This window comes from Canis lupus, chromosome 20 (assembly GCF_003254725.2).
Source record: "Canis lupus dingo isolate Sandy chromosome 20, ASM325472v2, whole genome shotgun sequence".
In the NCBI taxonomy this organism is placed as follows: domain Eukaryota; kingdom Metazoa; phylum Chordata; class Mammalia; order Carnivora; family Canidae; genus Canis; species Canis lupus.
In genome coordinates, this window is record NC_064262.1 from 26344158 (window position 1) to 26365984 (window position 21827).

The following is a 21827-nucleotide window of genomic DNA, read 5'->3' on the forward strand; positions in this document are numbered from 1 at the left end:
CCCAAGCCTAGGTTGGGGGTTATTGTCAGGGAAGTTGTAAAGAGAATTTTCGTATACTGGGTAAAGAGAGTAAGATGAATACCAGAGTGGAAAGGCACCACATTGGGGGAGCGATGTAAGAATTTGGACCAATATCTGGGGTCAGATACTATTCTAAAGATTTGGTGTCTCAAGCCTAAAAGCTGGAGGAAGCATTCAGAAAGCTGAAAGCTGGAAAGGGACTTGCATTTTTGCAAGATTACACCGCTTCACTGTAAAAATGGACCTGAGTGGCCAGACTGGGTGCCACAGGAAATCTGAGGAGGTCATTGCATTGATACCATTGACATGGGAGAGGTAATCATGGCTTGAACTAAGCTCCTTGTTTAAAATAAGTTCACCAATTTAGGCAGTATCATCCCCAGATGTTTAGTCTGCCACACTCCCATCCATCCCTCCTGCCTTGTGATTTTCTCCATTGCTCATCACTTTCAGCTGGTCTGAACACTTGGGGAATTTTCTGAAGAAGCCACTTGTCAGATGTGGGTAGGCAGGGAGGACTAGCACAAATAAGTGACTTAATCTTGGCCCCAGATGGAGGTGTCTGGGTGAAAAGACAGTTATGTCTTTAACTGAGATGGAGGAGAGTGGGTCTGGGAGAGCACTGGTTTGGCTGAGCTCAAGGTAGAAGGATTGGAGTGACCCTCTGTTCCCAAGTCAGGCATCTCTGGGGACTAGAAAAAGCTGTGAACTGAATCGGGAGGCATTGTTTTTAAACTCTGGGACCTTGGCCATGTCACTTAATTGCCTTAAGCCGGTTGCTTCGTCTAGATAGTGGGAATAATAATAATGCCAGCCCTCTGTTTCTCACAGATTCCTGGAGGTAAGCTAATCCAATGGCATGCATGGAAATGCTCAAAAGGTCACAGATCATTCTGTATACATTAACTGTCACGTCCCTTCAACAAAGTGAGAGAACAATTTTTGATGCACAGGAACCCTTATGAGGAAAGCAAGCTCATTTCAAAATTGCAATTGTCTTAAGTATCTGAGTATTTGATGGTCATTTCTGGAGTCTGATTGTGCTTTCTTTTCTTTCTTTCTTCCTTTTTTTTTTTTTTTTTAAAGATTTTTATCCGATTGTGCTTTCTAATGTAAGTTGTTACTTAACTGGCATTTCTGTTTTGGGGAAGCAGTACTGCAGAGCGCTAGGAGCATAGATTTTGGAGTCAGACAGATATAGGTTCAATTTTATACTCTGCTCTTAGATACCTGTAAAACCTTGGTGAAATTACTTGACTTCTTTGAATCTTAGTTTCCTCCTCTGCAAAATGGGTCTAGTAGAACTGACCTCATAAGCCTGTTTTGAGATTTTTTTTTAAAAGATTTTATTTATTTATTCATGAGAAACACCGAGAGAGAGAGAGAGAGAGAGAGAGAGAGAGAGAGAGAGAGAGAGAGAGAGAAGAGGGAGAAGCAGGCTCCATGCAGGGAGCCTGATGTGGGATTCGATCCTGGGTCTCCAGGATCACACCTGGGCGGAAGGCAGGTGCTAAACCGCTGCGCCACCCAGGGATCCCCTGTTTTGAGAATTAAATGAAATGTTACATGTAAAGTTGTTACATGTTACATGTAAAGTTGTTAGCCTGTGGGAAGAACTCATGATGTAGCAGCTATTACTATTTCTATGTTTTAAAATTTTTACAGGGCCCCCTTTAGCTGCATTTTCTCATTTGATTATCCTTAACATCATCAATGGAGGGAGGACGGGAGGCCCCGACTATTACCCACCTACTTCATTTATCCACTTAGGTGGGTTCCACATGGGCACATCTGAAGGGTCCCCCTGTCCCCACCATTCCCACCCATTTTCCCTAGGAAATGCTCCAGGCGAGGGAATCAGACGGGGGAGACAGCTGTCGTCAGAAGGCATGATGATGAGAGCAAATGGCATCAGGCTACTTCACATTCGTGACATTCCCAGCCCCCCCCCCAGCCCCCCAGGACGCTCCAGGGGAGCTCCCGTCGGGTGGCATGACCCGCGGTGCTCCCGGGCGCTGCAGCCCCGTGGGAACGCGCGGGCCGCGTCCCGGGGTGATGCTGACGCACGGCTGAGCCCTGGTCCAAATAGGGCCGGGGAGGGAGGCCGCGGGCGCGGGGCAAAGCTGGGCCTCGTGATGTCACGGAGGAATCTCAGGCTTTGGAAGGCGGACAGACGCCTTTGCCAGCGACGCACTGCAAGTCAGGGGGAGGTCGGCCTCTAGGAAGCACGCTCACTGCAGCCCGGAGCCACTCAGAACCAGCGCAAGGCTCTGAGCAGGCAGGGATTTATTCTGCTGAAACAGAAAAATGCGAAAGGGACATCGTCTCCTGCTGGTCCTCTCTAAGCGGACGGACTGGTGATAAGGAGCGAACGCGCAGCTCAGCCTAGTATCTGACCCGTGGGTTCCCTCCTTCTTTGCCAAAGCCTCGGACCTTGGGTGCAGCGAAAACTGTAGGGGGAGCTATTTTGTTTTGAATGCACAGTGTAATCTGCCTTTTCAAGCAAGCAAGCAAGCAAGGTATGAAAATGGAAATGGCCCCTCAGAGTTTCTTTTTGCAGGACAATTTCATTTCACTTTCCGGGGGCATTCTGGAAATGCTGTAGAAAGAAGCACTGGTCCTTATATAGGAAACGTTCTGCAATATGCATTAGTGTGAATCTGAATTAGGAAACGAGGCCCATGCTCTCCCAATTATATCAAATGGCATTGGGGCATTTTGAGGCTAAGGCAAAAAGCATAGATAGGCTTTGAAGTGAGATGGACCTGGGTTCGGATCAGAGCTCAGCTACTTACTTTCTAATCAGCCTTGGGCAAGTTGCTTTGAAACCCTGGAAAAAAGGAAAAAAAAAAAAGGAAAGAGGAAATTCTGGGCGACCTCTTAGCCAAAATTCTTATTCAGATTTAATTTGATGATGCATTTAAAGCTCATCCAGTAGTCTGTGCTTAACAAATGGTTTTCCTGCGCTCCAGATTTCTCTATAGTGTCATGTGTCATCCTCATTCATACCCATCTATGCATTTTGCATTTCTAATTGGTTTCTTGCCTTTTACACAGAAGATGTGATTAGGCTCACAAAATAGGGCACACACTCAAAATTAGTCCTTGCTTTGAAGTTAGATGTCCTCTGTTCGTTATTTTGATGGGATGGTGTCAGGATGGAGTCTCTGCAGAAGAGTGTTTGATGCTGTAGGGAAATGTATTTGTGCTGGAGTACAGGGCAGGGAGAAAATAATGACAGAGTGGCACTTGCTTCTGTGGAAAGGCCTGGGCAGTGACTTGAAAATGATTCTTGAGCAAAAGCATATTTCCTGGTATACCATAGATATATGGTTGTGGCAGCCCAGGGACTGCTCGGTTCCTTACTCAGACATATAATATTCTGCTCAGGTTAAGCCTCCTCCAGAACCCAAAAGGCCAAATGATTCAGGAAGCCAATTTCTCTGCCTCCAACAAAACAAAGATTGCTTTGGAATCGGCCTTCTAAATCACAAATGGGGCTTACTACTAGGCCAAAGAACCAATTAGTAGTTAACCAGTAAGTGGAATCAAGAGGGTAAAAATACCGACCCACAAAAGACACCACACCAACATATGCCAAGGGAAAATGTTCTGCATATTCTCTTCTGTACTGGGCCTGGAAATCTTAATGAGGAACTATATTCTCTCAGGATAGTACCTCAGAGAGCTGATCGGAAGTGTTGCTAAGAAGTTGCTGTCTTAAATTTTTTCTCTAGCCACATGTATACAAGAGAATTCCATATTTGACAGCATCCTGGTACTTCCTTTATTTAACAAAGACATCTTAATCTTTCCATGACGATAACATTTAAATTGCCTCATATCCAGTCTTAAAATAGTTGTTTCACTTAAGGAGTATTCTTAGAATAATGCTGGAAGGAAACATGGAGACAATTACTCTAATTCCCTCATTTTAAATGTGACGACTGGGGGCTAAAGTTTAGTGTCTTCTTAAGGTGACACAATGACTGGGGTTGAGGCTGGGTTGAGAACTCAGATTTGTATTTCCACACTGATGCTCTTTTTTTGGTACACATAATAATTTGGGTTATCCTTGGTAGTAGAAAATTTAGAGCATTAACAGCATAAAATTTAGAGCACAGTGGGCCCACTGTGGAAATCACTGCAGAATATTATAGAGGAGAGACCACAAAGACCATGAAGGTTACATTTTTTTTTTTTTTTAAATTCTATTTGTGAGAGACACACATAGAGAGGCAGAGACATAGGCAGAGGGAGAAGGAGGATACTCGCAGGGAGCCTGATGCAGGACTCGATCCCCAGACCCCAGATCACACCCTGAGCTGAAGGCAGACACTCAACCATTGAGCCACCCAGGCATCCCCATGAAAGTTACATTTTAGGCAAAGAAAATGTGACAAGGAGAAGTTGAGTGACTTGCCCAGGACAACCTAGCCAGTAATGACGGAGTCCGCATTTGAACTCATTGTATCTGGCATATCTGGTACTTGTTAGAATATCAGCTGGAATTGGCCAGGGATTGTACTGGACTCATCTGTGTTTAGAGTGTTCTGAGAGATTTCCTGTCCCTGCTTCAGTGGGCTGTGAGCAACTTTGCACGTTAGGAATATGTAGGAGAGGCTGGAAGTCAGAATTCTGACTAGCCTGAAAGGAGAAAGTTGTCCAACTTCATTTCCATCCCTAACTACATGGGAGAATGGGTTGGCATAATAGCAAGACCCTCAGTGACTTTGAAGTGTGTTTAGGTATTGTGGTGGGGACTGTGTTATGCTTGAGAGGTCTATGGTTTTCTCTTTTGCCCTTCAGCTTTCTGAGACTCTCTGCCTTACAGCCCAGAAGAAGTCGTTTTCATGGCTCCTCTGACCAAATAACAGGTAGACACAGATGGTCCCCCTGAGAGCCTCTCTTCAGGGTTTTTGCAATCAGGCATAATGATTGGATTAGTTAACTTTGGAGAGATGAATTGGAAAGTCACATAGACTTGTGATCTGAAGCCTCCATGACTGGGGCACCAGGATCTGACATGTATTTATAACCAGGAAACAACCGTGTGGAGAGAAAGAGGGATAGATAAATGAATGAATGGATTGCCTGTGCTTTCTTTTCTTCTCTCCACAAGGGGTACTTGAACTCTAATTTTTTAGTGTCACCATGAGTATTCTGACCATATAGCCAACAGGATGGAAATGACAATTTGTCTTAATAATATCTTTTGCCTGGAATCTAGTTATGCCCAAAGCCAACCTCTATCCTGGGCATTTCTGAAAAAGAGGCCAGTAACTTCTCTTTTTAAAAAAATTTTAGTCAGTTCAAGTTGAGTTTTTATCCCCATGCAAGAGAAAGAGTTGTAACTGACACAGGAGCTTCACTTTGCCAGTAAATTGCTTTGTTTTGCAGAATGTGAAGCTAAGCTTCAAGAAAAAAGAAAAGAAGTGCTGGATTGGCTGCTTTTTGATTATAGTTGTTTCATTTATTTTTTGTTTTGTTGTTTTTGTAAAGAACATGCAAATACGGGGACCCCTGGGTGGCTCGGCGGTTTAGCGCCTGCCTTTGGCCCAGGGCGCAATCCTGGAGTCCCGGGATCGAGTCCCACGTCAGGCTCCCGGCATGGAGCCTGCTTCTCCCTCCTCCTGTGTCTCTGCCTCTCTCTCTCTCTCTCTCTCTCTCTATCATAAATAAATAATCTTAAAAAAAAAGAACATGTAAATATTCTCCAACTAAATGCCACGTGGTGCCTAGATCCTGATCCTTGTGAAGCAAAAAAAAAAAATTTTCTGTTCTCTGGATGATTCTTGGACTGTAGTTCTAAAGACTAAGACATGGAGACGGCTGGCCAGAGTAAAATTTGAAAAAAAAAAAAAAAGAAAAGAAAAGAACCTGAAGGGAGTGGAAATAATCAAAGCAATTAAAAAGAGCAGAATAGATTAAAGATGATTTAATTTTCCAAGAGCTCCTAGCAAATTGAGAAGGTAGCCAAAAGCTCAATAAGGAAAGGCTTGCTTGAGAAGGTAGGCATCAATTAAAAGCAACCCCCATGGAAACAAAAAGTCTCTTTTCCAAAATGGAATCCTGACATTGAAGCTCACTGGCTCTAAGCAGCCTGGATTGAACTTTGTTCACCCTTGAACGAATCACTATATTCCCAGGGATATGATGCCATGATTGGTCACACTTGAATCATTTGTCCTCTCCTGGAGCTATGGAGATGATGGACATCACCCTGCTGAGATGATGGAAAGCATGGTACAGGGAAAATTAGGATGCAAAAGATGAGTGAATGGAAGTCAGGCAGGTAATAACAGAAAACATCAGAAGAGAGTTGTCTTGAAAGCGGGCACTGTATAAAATCCAAGCTTCTATAAAGATATATATATATATATATATCTTTATTTTAAAGATTTAATTTATTTTAGAGAGAGAGTATGCAAGTACCAATGGGGAAGAGGGCAGAGGGAGAAGGAGAGGGATAGCTAACTGGGACCCTGGGAAAACAGGGTCTATCCCATGACCCTGAGCTCACGAACTGAGCTGAAAACAAGAGTCTGATACTTAATTGGCCCCTATTTATTCCTTTTAAAGGTAGGGATGGAGAGAGAGAGTGAGCAATAGGCGGGGCAGAGGGAGAGAGAGAGAATCTCACACAGACTGTGCGCTGAGCACAGAACACTACTCGGGCTCAATCTCATGACCCTGAGATCATGACCTGAGCTGAAACCAAGAACTGGACGTCTAACTGACTAAGCCACCCAGATGCCTCAAAGACATGTTTCTTTCTTTCTTTCTTTCTTTCTTTCTTTCTTTCTTTCTTTCTTTCTTTCTTTCTTTCTTTCTTTCTTTTTTTTTTTTTGACATATTTCTAAGTGGAACATTAGTGTCTAAGATAAGCATTTCTGTGAGATTTATAGAAACCTATCTCTTTATCTGTGTTGGAAATTTCACACTAATAGGAATAGTTCTGAAACACTTAAAATATTAGAAACTTGTAGAATACTTTTGTTTCACAAGTATACATAATACTGAGAAAGCATGGGTTGAATATTATGAAATCATAAAGACTTCCAATTCAGTTATTTGTTATATGGCCTTATAATAGACTCAATATTTTCTTCAGAGTGCATTAATATAAATAATTTCAGAGCCATAAAGACTGTAATTTTTGTGAAACTATCAGCCTTAGGCTCTTTGAATAGACAACATTTGGAAATTTCTTAGTGATGCAGCTACAGAGAAAAAAACACTAGCTGGGGTGACTAATTGGCTCAACAAGAATGATTCTTGGACTCACTTCACCACCTTTCAAGAAGGTTCCATAAAAACCAAAAAATATATATTGTGTCTATTCAAAGATTTGGGTTTGATAATTTTCTCGTTGTACTCTTCTTATTCCTTTCCGAAAATTTTGATGCATTGGTAACTTATTAATTTGAAAATCTTCCCTCACATGTAGAAAAATGCTTCTCATTCTAATATGGATATTCCCAACAAAAATAAAGCACGTGAAAGATAAAAAGATGTTGGATAAATGCAGTGTTGGAAGAAAACAAGATGGTGGGCATGCCATTCTTATTTGACTTACCCTTCTTCCACTTGATGCTTCACCTTCAGAAATGGGTAAACATGCCATCCATCATATCTTCTATTTCCTTTGTAGTAAATTTTACTGGTTTTAATCACCATATTTTGTTGACTTGGTGTAATATGCAGTATTTAACTTGAAAGGGACTTGAACAACTAAAATGACATCTCATTTTTTTTAGGGATCTTTTTTCTTAAACACAGGAAGTTGTAAAATCTCCAATAGCAAATTTCTTTAGTTTTAGGCCATGCTATAAGTGATGGTATTCTATTTAGTCAATGCCTTGAATGTGAGTCAGGAGATTAACTATTGTGGCAAACTGTCAATCTTTACTCCTAAATTATGGTGAGTAGTGAATTTTTTTTTCTGGCTTTGAAGTTAAATTATTCTCTTCACTCTTTGTCAGTCAGAAAAGAGATTTGTCTTCTCAGCTGAGCTCTGTATGGTTTTCTTTAGGTAATTAATATCCACCCCACATATGCCATTACTTTGTTATTATTCTCATTCATCAAGTCCCAAATATTTCTTTAAAATTCTGAGGGGCTTGACAGGTTAAACTGTATCCCATTATTGATTATATTAAACAACACAGTCCGAAAATTTGTCTTTAGGGTTTCTGTCAGATTTTCAGTAAAATGTCATTATATTTGCATCTTTATTTCTTTAAGAGAGAGAGAGAGGTCATTTAGAATCACTTGATAATGCTCTCTACAACATGTTTTTAGACCAAAAGAAAAAAATATGTTTAGGAATGAAGAAAAGAATTATTCTTGGAGAAGCATTCTAAAATACCCATTGTCAACAGGCATAAGAGCCTAGTGCACACAAATATTTGTCCAAGAATGTTCATTGCTGCCATATTTGTATCTGCTAAAAAAAAAGAAACAACCTAAATTTCCAAATAATTGAAAAGTTAAATAAACCATGCACAATGTAATGTTATATATGATTTAAAAAGTATAACGTTCATTTACCTGGACTCATTGAAATGGAACTTATTTAATATTGTTAGGAATAAAAAAGCAATTGCATATTAGTCCATATAGTAGAATCATTTTTTTTTCTGGTGAAATATATGTCTTTATCTTATATATATGAGTGCATAGGAACTGTTCTTTGCAGTTACCTCTGAGTAGTGAGATTTGTCAGTAATGAGTTGGCAGGGGCTTTTGGTGTTACCTCAACATACGCCTGTGTTTTTTAATGATAAGCAGGTATAAAGATTTTAAAATACATGTGGACAAAATAAAATACGTTATTAAGCGCTCTCATTTTCTGGAACTGAGCATGGAGAAGTTGAATGACTTCCTTACCCTAGCACAGCTCATTCAAGCAGAGGTAGAATTTGAATCCAAGTCTTTGGGCTTCCACTTCTATATGATTACTCCTGTTTGTTACTTCTCTTCCTTACGTTAACCAGAAAAAATAGTTTTAATCGTCAACATCAACATCTTTGAAATTAAACAGAAACAAAAACTCTTTCCCACTCTGTCAAGAAAACCTTGGAATTTAAGTGTTAGAAACTTAGATCTTACTTTTCTTTACAATAGCTATAAATGTACTTTCTCTTATGAATTAGAATTAAATGCTTCTCTTTATTTTTCAGAGGAGTTGTATTATCATTAATAAATAGATGAACCTCTGCACAGGAAAGAAATTTTTTAGTTAATCGAAAACTGAGTAATCAGTCTGCAAAATTAAGAGGAGGAGTGCTGGGGGCTTGGAAGGGAGAACTGCATTTATGTTGCTTTGTGTCATAGTGTAATTACACAACACTAGGGAAGGTTCTATGGCTCAGTCTTCTGACAAAGGTGCACATTGTAGTGATGCCTATGAATCGACTTTACAAAGACCAGCTATCCAGGTAGGCTTCCCATTGGGCTGTTTCTTCTGCTTTTTACTTGCTCTCTTTCCTTCCTTCCTTCTCTGGCTACCCACAAAAAGTGGCTCCACATAGATGTTCCAGCACCTGGATTCTCTCTATTGAGTAATTTGTTCATTATTTCTTCTAGTCTTCTTTCAATTGCTGACATTTAGACTTATTAAATTGTTGATTCTCTTTCTTTCTGGGAGATGTGAACTCTTTGAGTGCTGAGGAAGGAAACATTGCAAGGGAGAGTGAAAGGAGATGAGCAACAGAAGAGGCACTTTCTGAGCTAAGTTTCAATATCAGCTAGTGGTCAGTGTCCTCTTCCTTACCAGTCATCAATTCTTGTCATCATCAGAGCTACCAATTATTGGGTGTTGATTAGGAGCCAGCACAGGGGTAGGGCGCTTTAAATAAACCTATGCCTCAGCAATCCTTTGGGCTGGGTACTATTATTATTCTATTTGTATATAAAGAATGGAAGCAAATAAGGCTTCGGTGATTTGTTCAAGGTCATATTGGCCAAGGATTACCTTGCCTGTTTCAGAGGAAAATTGTCTTTTCTCAGGATTCAGTCTTTGAACTAAAAAAAAGCCCAAGGGATCATAATAAGACTCTTCACAGAAGTGGAGTCCTCCAGCACATTCTGTTCCCCAGTGTGTTCTGCTTATTAGTATATAGGGGAACTCTGAGTTTCTAAAAACATCTATTGGTTTCCTTGTGTGTAGAGATTTACAGAGACAATTTGTAGGCTCCGGATGCCATTGCAACATTCACTGCTTTGCTGTGGATAGGAAGGATGTTTGTGAAAGAAGGCCAAGTAATGTCATCATTTGGCCTCATTTGTGAAATGGATGGCTGTGTTCCTGGCACTGAGAAGGATGCCCCAAAGCCATTTAAAAGATGAAAGGGCTTATCTTGAAACAAGGTTTTCTGGAAGATCACAAACCAACTGTCTAAAATGTTAGTTCAGATAAAACGAGAGCAAAGAACTATTGGAATCTGCAAGTTGAAATTTCTAATTAGGATTTTAACAGCATGTACAGAAATTATCCTTGCTGCAGCCTTTGGAATTGATTCTTCTTAGAAGAAGGGGAGAAAGTGTTCTTATCCCTTGTTTATGGACTTCAAAGATATACAGTGATTAGAGTGTTTTCATTTTGCCCCACTTTGGTATCGGGGCGTTCCTGTTGGATTCTCTAGTCAAAATTCTTGTCTGCAGCTTGGGGCTGATTTTAATATAAATAGCAGGTTTGTCCTATCTCAGGTGCTTATTAAAATGTCATTCAGCAATTAGCTGAATCAAGAAAGGAACATAGTACACCTTTATTCTGCCTCAAAGCTTATAGATATCTAAGTTGAGAATCTCACTTTGCTTCCATCACACTGAAGCAGCTGTTGGTTTGGGTGCCCGGACTGTAAATTTAGGAGCAAGTGTTGCTCTTTGGAGATATCTGAAGGGGAATAACTTCTGCTACCCTCTCTCTATGAACATCACCAACGAATTTCAAAAGTGATAACAATCAATTCCCCAAGGCCATCAGCTGCTACGTAATATGCTATTAAATACGATAATTATATTGAAATATTCTACAAATGTTTAGATTTCACATAACCTTGAAAGTTGGGTATTAAGTGCTATCCTAAAAGACAGACAGACAAAAAGAAAGAAAGAGAGAGAGAGACGCTTTACCCCTCTAAAATCCAGACTGCAATAATGTATGTATCACTATTAACACTGGCATTTTTTTTTGTCTCCTCTAGTGGATTTGGAGACAATCTCCGAGGTGTTACTATCATATAAAGGGTTAAGATTTTTAGGACAAGTCTGAAAGAGTTTAATTTTCTCAGCACGTTGCCTCATCTCTGGTAGCTGCCACAACATGCCTCATTTTGGTAGCACAGCAATTGACACATCCTTTGGGCATGGAAAAAGTAACAAAAATCAGGAATCTCCCCTCCTCATTCTCACTAGTAAGTGCCATGAAGAACTATAAATAAGCATTTGCATGCTTAGTATAATGAAAATATCATTTCCAATCCTGTTTGGTTCTGAATTAGTGATAAGTTGAAGGGACAAGAAACTCAGTACAAAGAGTGTGCTGTGCCCCTTGAAAAAATTTCAATAATTTAGGTTAATGGGCACATTGATTTTTCTTGTTATTTTTTTAGAATTGACAACTACTCCACTTGCCTGCTTCCTATTAAATACATTTTTTTCTCCAAGGAAACTGGCTCAAATCTTACTTTTGATTATTCTTTTCAAAATTCTGGATTAGGAATCTCAAAAAAAAGGGGAGGGGGCACTTGGCCAGCTTCTGGAATGGTTGAATAAGGACCTCCAAAAATTCACTGTTCCATAAAACAAATGAGAACACTGCCAAAAACTGTCAAAATCAACTTTTGGGGATCTCTGGAATTAATTGAAAACTTGCAACAATCTAGGAAGGGTTTATTTTAAAAAATGGCCGAATCTTGGCAAGAGCAGCAAGATTTATGGCATTTTAAAACTTGTCGTAATTCACTCTCTTCCTGAACCCGGTAGCCTTGAAAACCAACAGGCTTGCACTATGACAGCCCCTGGAGGTGAGAAATGGCTTTGGGGCTCTCTTAAAGCTTAATCCCCATTCAATTTCCACCATTTGGTCTGTCTGTAAGTTGGCTTGTTTGTTTTAAATCATAGTGACGTGTACTATTTAGCACAAAGTTCTGAAAGAATATTCTGTGGCTCAATGATAGTATTAAAGGCCCAAGATTTTTCCATCAACCCGAGTGAACTGATTCATTTACCTTGTGTTGGTAACCTCATGGTCACAAGATGGCTGCCACAGTTTCAGGCGCTATGTCCCTAGCATCCTTTGCAGATGTATGCAGGAGAACAGTCACCTTTCATTAGTGGAGAGCATTTCAGAAGCTCAAATGATGTTCTCTTATGTCTTATTTATCAGAACTGGGCCACATAGCCACTCCTAGTTGCAAGGAAGGTTGGAAAAGAGAATATGTATTTGACAATTGGGATAAGAATTAACATGATTTACTCAGAAAAATTATGACTTATTTCTAGGAGTTTGATACAGTAAAGCCTAAACAAAAAAAAAAAAAAAAAGGATTTTCCTTTTCTTCTTTCTTACTTTTTTTGTTTTTTAAATCTGGGAAGACTTTGAGTCAGAAGGAAACTAACAGTGTTAATCACAGCAACGACTGCCCCAGACTCATTTTTTTTTAAATTGATTTATAGTTAATATATAATATCCTATTAGTTTCAGTATATATCATAGTGATTTGATTGTTTTATTCATTATGAAATGATCCCCACAATAAGTTTAGTTGCCATTTGTCACCATACAAAGTTATTGCAATATTGTTGACTATATTCTCTATGCTGTATTTGTTATCCCTAGGAGTTTGTACCTCTTAATTCCCTTCACCAATTTTGCCTGCCCCACTCCCCCACCTGTGAAACACTTCTCCCTGTGATAACCAATAGTTTGTTTCCTGTATCTATGAGTGTGTTTCTGTTTTGTTGCACTCGTTCATCAGTTTTGTTTTTTAGATTCCCATATAAGTAAAATTCTACAGTATTTGTCTTTTTCTGACTTATCTCACTTTGTATAATATCCTCTAGGTCCATCCATGTTGTTACCAATGGAAAGATTTATTCTTTTTACGGCTGAGTAGTATTCTTTTGTATATAGATACTACTTCTTTATCCATTCATCCATCAGTGTACACTTGGGTTGTTTCCATTTCTTTGTTATTATAAAGAATGCTGTAATGAACATAGGGATGCATAGATCTTTTCGAATTGATGTTTTGTTTATTTACTTAGAGAATGAGAGAGCAAGAGAGAGAGAATGTACAAGCAAGGGGAGGGACAGAGGAGAGGAAGAGAGAGAGAAGCAGACTCCCTGCTAAGTGCAGAGCCTGACGCAGGGCTCCATCTCAACTCTGAGATCATGACCTGAACCAAAATCGAGAGTTGGATGCTTACCCAACTGAACCACCCAGGGGAATATGTCATTGGTGTTTTGGTGGGCATAGCATTAAATCTGTAAATTGCTTTGGGTAGTCTGGACATTTTAACAATATTAATTCTTCTCATCTATAAGCATGAGCATGGTATTTATTATCTTTCCATTTATTTGTGTTGTTTTTAATTTCTTTCATCGATGTCTTATAGTTTTCAGATTATAGGTCTTTCACCTCTCTGGTTAAATTTAATAAGATCGTTTTCTTAATTTCTCTTTCAGATAGCTCATTATTAGTATATGGAAACACAAATTGTTTCTGTATGTTGATTTTGTATCTTGCGGCTTTAAGAATTCATTTATTCTAATAATTTTTGTGGTGCTTTTAGGTTTTCTATATATATAAGAAGTTGGTGTATATGTATACAATGGAATATCATTCAGCTACAAAAGAGTGAATGAATATGTTACAACATGGATGAACCTCAAAACATCAAGCTAAGTGAAAGAAGTCCATCCAAAAGGCTACATATTGTAGCATTCCATTTATATGAAATGTCCATAGACAGATTTGTAGAGATATAAGGTAGATTATAGCAGGGGTGGAGTGGAGTACGAAGTGGGGAGTGATTTTTAGTGTTTAATACATGGGGATTCTTTTGGGGGTGATAAAAAGGTTCTGGAATTAGATAGTGGTGATGGTTGCACAACTTTGTGAATATACTAAAAACACTGAGATGTACATTTTAAAAGGGTGAATTTTATGATGAATTATATCTCAATAAAGCTGTTATTAAAAAAAAAAAGTCACTCCCCAGCTGTTTTCAATTAATGCTCTCAGGGCTTATGTGTATGAATGACTCAGCAGAACCCAGTTGTTTCTAACTTATATTTTTAAGAGAGCCAGACTATTTTGCAACACAGCAAACACATATTAAACAAAATATAAGCATCACATTTCACTGTTATAAACTAGGTAAATAAAACAGATTTCTTCACTGGCACCATATGGAGATGGGATTCACCCATAAATACATCCAAGTTGCTTTGGTCATTTTATACTGCACTTGGGTTGGCAGAGAAGAAGAGAAAGGGAAGTTAAGGCGGAATAATCCACGCCTGATGATTTTGTTCTTGATCAGCAACCATAAAAAGGCTTTTGTTAGATTCTTAACTGACCAGTCTGGCTCCCTTTTACTGATTACCTTCAACAGATAATAGTTTCTTGGCTAGGTACTGGTAATTATTTTAGATGTTGAGATTTCACTGTGATTAAATTAATTAAAATCTGTCTTCCTGGCATCCTAAATAAAGACTATACCTCTCAGAGTTTAAGCATGGTTTTTTTTTTTTCTTAAGTTGGAGAATGATTAAAAAGAGATTGGTGTCTCCTTGAAAAAGAAAAACTCAGACGCCTCTACCAAGTATCAAAATAAAACATAATAATCAACAAAGCAGTTGAGCTTTTGGCAATGAAGATGACTTTGGACCTGAACCATTCCTTTGTATTTTTTGTTGGTTTGGTTCATTTCTCTCTAGGTAAATATTTTTGTTTATTTAATGTTCACATTTTATTCTAACATTCCAAAGTTAACGTTTTATTCCCAACCCCTGGGATGCACAAGAATATATTATGAAGAGATAATATCCTGCTGGGATGCTTTTATTTTTTTATTTTTTTATTTTTTTATTTTGGGATGCTTTTAAGTGCAGTTAGAAATAACCAAGTGCATCTTTAAAAAGAGGGTCCATATAAGAAATTTTAACGGTTTGAGTTTTGAGACTTTAGTTTTTAGGTGTTCATATGCACAATTATTTATATTTTGCTCTGAGTTTGCTAGTAAGTCTTACCTGCTCATATGATCTTGCTATAACCAAGGATGTATACCTGAGGAAATGTAATTGTGAAATAGAATTGCAATTTAAATATTCCATGGGAGCATACTAAGGATATTGTTTATGCCAAGGGTTGACAAGTTATTTCAGGAAGAGGTTGAAACATAGATCAAGTATAACTCTTTCTCCCGGTGAACCTCTTTTGCTACTTGACAATTATTCTACTTTGGACATATTTATATTAAGTTTGTCACAAGAGGACAAAGAGGAAGGCTCTGAACTGTCATCTGCAAACTGAATAATCTACATCATTTTTTACATTTTAAGGAATCTGGGGGCAAAACTTGTTTAGATCTGATTTATGTTGTGGAATTCCCATGTAGCTATGAATATGGTAATATTGAAGGGTAATTTAGATTTTTCTGTTGCTTTTTCCTAGTGACTAGTTTTGCTAAAGAATGCGTATAAATTACAAATTAGGAGGAATAATCTCTTTAGAATTGTGAACCTGTATTGGTAACCAAAGTAGCCCAGCATTGTCATAAACAACTGAAAGTTTTGAAAATGTTTCTAAATGAGGTGGAATGGTATTGTTCCAGATCTGCTCAGCAATTTGAATCCCAAAAGGAAGAATTAGATTGGTGGGAAATTGCAGTTGGCCTCATTTTGGAACAAATGCATTAAAAATGGGAGTGCTTTTTCAGACCTTGATCAGATTGAACTAATCTCTGAATTAATCAAATTAATCCAATTAATCTCTAAAAGTTTTGGAGATTAAATCCAGGAGTTTTAGGGTGACAGGTCCCTATGCATGCATGAATGGATGATAACATTTCCATATCTCATTCAGTGCAGACATCACTAATGGGTTGGGATAAACTTTACTGTTAAACCCCAACATAAAACACAACAGCCAGCCTCCAAGATGTCCCCCAATGATCCTAGCTTCCCTTGTGTATCCATGCCCTTCTGTAGTTCCATCCCATATTGCATAATGCTGGCCTGTTTGACTAGTAGGATACTGCAGAAGTGAAGTATAGAAAAAATGTGTGACTTCAAAGGCAAAGTTATAAAAGACATTGAAATGACTGACTTGCTCTCTCTTGGATTCCTTCTTCTGGGGGCAGCCAGCTGCCATGGTATTAGGACCCTCAAGCAACCCTATGGAGAATTTGATATGATGAGGCCTCTCCCTAATACTCAGCATCAACTTGGTAGCTATCTGAGTGAACCATCTTAGAAGTGAATGCTCCAGCTCCAGTTCATGTCTTCAGTTGACTAAGACCTCATGAGAAGCCAGGAGCCAGGACCACACAGATAAGCTTCTCTTGGTTTCCTGACAGGAACTATAAAAGATAATCAATGTTTATTGTTGTTTTGGGCTGCTGAATTTGTTACCAACCAATAGTCAACTAATGCATAATGTGTGAAAGGTGATCCCTGCAAGCTTCAATGAATGAGTGAGGAAAATGAGTGAGGGAAGACAGGTAAGTCCATAAAGGGTATGTAAATGTGGGCAACCGGATTCAGTCCCATCAGAGAAACGTTGAAGATTATTGTTTGTACCTGAGAACTGTGTGACAAAGGGAATGGGAAGTTTGCATATCTTTACACCAAATCCTATTCCTCCCTCATTGGATAAAGATTGCCCAAGTAGGCATTAAATCATCCATACTTTCCTGCTGCTTTGCCCCTGGCCTTTTAAAGAATCAGAAAATTCTCAGATAAGCAGAAAGCTCCAGGTGGTTGAAATGGGAGGCTGTCAGCCTATTAAAGAACTGTCCACTGAGATCATAGGTGAATTCAAGGCAGGGGCAGATTGAGTGGATTATGGGGTGGATTATAGAGTGGGATTTCAATAATGTCTTCAATGGAGCTTCATTCTTCTTCCCTGCCACACCTCGAACAATCATGCCCAATCAATTAGAGTTGGGATTTGAGATGAGATCCCACTGGTCTTCTCTAGCCTTCTAGTCTAGAATATACTCCCCACTCTTTGTTCTGCCCATTCCACTCAACACTACTTTCCACCTAGTGAGTTCTTAACCCTCAAAGAATAGCTACTCAAGGAACCTTCCCTAATAATGCCTTATTTGCCTAAGTTAGCCTTCCTTTCTTTGTTGGTCATTGCTTTAAATAGTCACATGGATGGTAATCACTTCTTTATGTGTTTATCTCCCTGACTTCCCTGCTGGTGAACTTTTGCTCATCTTTATACTCCCAGTGTCTGGCATGTATTATAGGCCCTCAAAAAATACAAGCTAAAAGAGCAAGACTAGAGGCCTTGAGATAAAGGCACAAACCTCAGTGTTCTACAATATTCCCTCAGAGCTGCTTCTCCCACAGATGTACTTACAGACATGTGTTCTACTATGGGTAAAAGAAATGTATTTACATACTCTTGGATGTACTTGGATTGCTCTCTCTAGGAGTAAATACAAATGAGAATAAAGATTCTGTCAAACTGGGTTTAAGAAGATAAAATTTCAATCCTTAAGCCATACAATACTTGAATTTACTTTTTTTTTTTTTGAATTTACTTATTATGTGTCTTTTTTAAACTGTTGTATTCTACTGGCTTGGTAGAGAAAAGTTTTTACTTTAAAAAAAGTGGGCTCTCCTCGGCAAAGTCACTGAATGGCTAAGTTGCCATGTTAAGTGTGGCATGAGGTTTGGTTCTTATTATTAAAGTTTGAAGGATATTGTTTATATGGGGAGAAGGGGAGGAGAAGTGACCAGCACTGTTTCAAAGCTGGCATTGTTTCTAAAGGTCCCGAGGGAGTGTTACCATCCCCAAACATTAACAGATGTCATTCTCCTGTCCTGGGTTGACCTAAGGCCTTTACCCACGGTTTCCTTGTGCAGTGAGTTAGCCTGTGTGGATTTCGTCATCTTTCCCTCCAGGGCAGGAGGAGCAAAGAGAAGTGAGTTTCATTTTACCTCATTTTGTTTTGTTTTTCTCTCATCACAGCCACTCCATGGCTTATGTTTAGAGCATCTAATAGTTACTGGACCTGGAGGATCCCTTCTTGTTGGATGCCAAGAGTTAAATGGATTCAGTGCATTATCCAAGGGGCATTATGAAAGGTGCTAACAGATGTCGATTTCAGCTTTGTCATTAAAGTGCTTCTCAAAAGCCACCTGATGTCTTTGGGTTAGAGCTTTTCTTTCAGCCTTTTCTCATTACATTTTAGCTCTGTTTTGTGAATAAACCTTTGAAGAAATCTGAGAGCTATTTTGGAAACCCAAGGAGTAGAACACTTGAAATGTCTAAGCTCTGAAATATGCGTTTGACCTTATTCCTCATGCCAATGGTCCAGAGAAGGCAAATGCAGATGCTAAGTATTTTTCTGTGCTCTGAAAGATGATATTTCTTTAAAAAATTAACCATAAATTTTATCATAATTACATATATGCACATAATTTCCCACTGTGGCCTTTGTAAAAAAAAAAATCTTAAAATTTGGTATGTACAATTCTTGTCCTGTTTGGAGGCTTTGAATGGTTTTATTTAGCCTAAAGGTGGATATAATAAATCTAGTAATATGCATTCAAGTACTCTTTCTTTCTATAGTTACCTGTTGTAGAGACAAGGAATAAATGCTAGTACAGCTTTACAATTTGCATTTTCAGAAATGGTTTGGGACCAATCTCACTGCAAGTAAAACATAGAAATCTCTTAATTCAGCTGATTTCATTTTATCTCAGTTGTAGTAGATACAACCTAGTTTTGTTGGGGTTTGATTCAATCAGAATTGCATGTGATATTTGACTTTTTACAACAGTAGACAGACAAGTGGTATTCTGTGTATCTCTGAGAGTGGCCTTTTACGTAAATAGCTCCACTTTCAGCAAGTAGGAAATGACTTGGTACAGACATGAAATGTCAAGGATATATCTTTTATTTGCTGGTCAAGCATTCCTGCTCCTTTTCTTAGATAAAAGAAGCCCAAGTATCCATGTAGGAATAACTAACCTCTAATTCCCAGTCTTTATCCCAATCCCCTATGTGGGGATGATGGTACTTTGAGGCTCCTGGAGTGGGCGCAGACTCAAGCGAGGCAAATCCAAAGATCCAACTTCTCCAGATTACAAAGATTATTTCAGGGATATATGGACATCTGTCCTAAGTCAAGCCTTCCTGAGAACTTTTGCTGGAATTATCAGGTAAGAGTTGTACATATTTTTAGGATCTTGGATGTCAAGAAACTTAAATTCAGAGTTGTCAGTGTCCATGGTGGTAGAGAGAATCTGCCTTCACTAGGGAGCAGATCAGAGGAAAACAGCCAAGAAATGATGAGAGTCTTTTGAGACTTAGCCATGCCAGGAACAACTGACCTTAGCCGTCCCTCATAACTGAGCCAGTAAGATCCCCTTTTGTTGTTGTTGTTGTTGAATCTCTGTGAGTTGGAACCCAAAGCAAACTACAGAGCTGCCTAGGAGATCCTTTGGAGGGTGGAGTGTAACTTCCTGCAGACTTGACTGGCTTCTGGGAAGTGAGGTAAGGAAGTCCATAAAGAGATACCCTGCTCTGGCTGTCACTCCAGTTCTTTGCCTTGAACAGGCAATTACATTTTTATCCATTTTTTGGATGGAGAAAACCAGAATGAATGCAGAACATGTACCTGGGTTCTCACCCCTGGTCTATACTAACCCTTATGCAAATCCTTTGCAGCACTAAAAGCTCAGCTTCCCCTCTGTGTGCTGCAGCTTTTTAAATGTTGAATAGAGATGGGTACATTTTGAGCTGTATTGAGGAGCCCTGGCCTTGAGGTCCTGGGGAGGAATTAACTTTAGGAAATAAAGGAGATCAAGTCATCACAGTTAGTTTCCCTACTGCATTTCCCATCCTGTTCAAACTGCAAGTGATCTTTTACGTATTTTATGTTCATAACTGCATTTAAAGAAGGAAAAAAAGCCTTTTCCTAAACAGTGTTTGAAAACCACTTACGTCTCTAAGTTTCCTTCCTGCTTTTTTCTCTGACATCTTCAAGATATTAATCCCTGAGAACTTCATGTTGAAGTGCCTAGAGCCTAGTCTGCATGTCACTTGAGCTAAAACTCTTGATTGATGTGTAGAGCCAAAGATGCTGTATTTAATTCTCTCCCATTTCTACATTGCTGGTTTGCTTTCTTGGTGATGTAAATGATGTTCAGATCACTGACCTCCTCTCTAAACAGGGCCTATTTGGTATATGGCTTAGTGTATTTCTTTCTTGTTATAGGAAACTGTTAATTTTTTAAATCACAGAAGTAGTACTTACTCATTATTAGAGATTTTAGAAAATCAAAATAGGGGGAAGTGATCTTCCATAGTCACACTACCCTAAAATAAGCCATTTTCCTGCTGAAATCTCCCTGATAGCTTTCCATTGCATTTTTTTGAATTTAAATTTTAGTTAACATACAGTGCAATATTGGTTTCTGGAGTAGAATTCAGTTATTCATCACTTACATACAACACCCAGTGCTCATCACAAGTGCCTTCTTTAGTCCCCATCACCCATCTAGCCCATCCCCCACCCACATCCCTCCATCAACCCTCCGTTTGTTCTCTGTTGGTAAGTGTCATTTAAGTGTCACTTATGGCTTGTTTCCCTCTCTCCTTTTCTCATTTCCCCCTTTCCTTATATTCATCTGTATTCTTTCTTAAATTCTACATATGAGTGAGATCATACAGTATTTGTCTTTCTCTGATTGTCTTATATCATTAGCATAAAACACTAACTCCATCCACATTGTTGCAAATGGCAAGATTTCATTCTTTTTTGATGACTGAGTAATATTGCACTGTATATATGTACTACATCTTCTTTGCCAATTCATCAGTTGATGGACATTTGAGCTCTCTCCATCTTTGGCTATTGGTGCTCTCAATATTGGGGTGTATGTGCCCCTTCGAGCCTGTATTTTTGTATCCTTTGGGTAAATACCTACTAGTGCAAATGCTAGATTGTAGGGTAGTTCTATTTTTAATTTTTGAAGAGCTTCTAAACTGTTCTCCAGAATGGGTGCACCAGTTTATGTTCCCAGCAATAGTGCAAGAGGGTTCCTCTTTCTCCACATCGTCACCAACATCTGTTATTTCTTGTGTTGTTAATTTTAGTTATTCTGGAGGTGTGAATGGTATCTCATCATGGTTTTGATTTGTATTTCTCTGATGATGAATGATGTTGAGTATCTTTTTATCTGTCTGTTAGCCATCTGGATGTCTTCTTTGCAAAAGTGTTTATTTATGTCTTCTGCCCATTTCTTTTTTTTCTTTCAAGACTTATTTATTTCAGAGAGAGAGAGAAACAGAGGGAGAGAATCCTCAAGCAGACTCCCTGCTGAGTGCAGAGTCCCATACAGGGCTTGATCCTAGGACCCTGAGATCATGACACGAATTGAAATCAGGAGTCAGACCCTTAACTGACTGAGACACCCAACTTCTGCTCCTTTCTTAACTGTGTTGTTTGTTTTTTGGGTGTTGAGTTTGATAAGTTCTTTATAGATTTTGGATACTAACCCTTTATCAGATATGTTGTTTACAAATATCTTCCCTCATTCTGTAGGC

General features: G+C 38.9%; 1 pseudogene; it reads left to right on the top strand.

Annotated features, from left to right (window-relative positions):
- The first annotated feature begins 19756 nt into the window (after positions 1-19756).
- The window catches only part of LOC112666024 (60S ribosomal protein L27-like), a 34712-nt pseudogene continuing 32641 nt past the window's right edge, over positions 19757-21827 (top strand).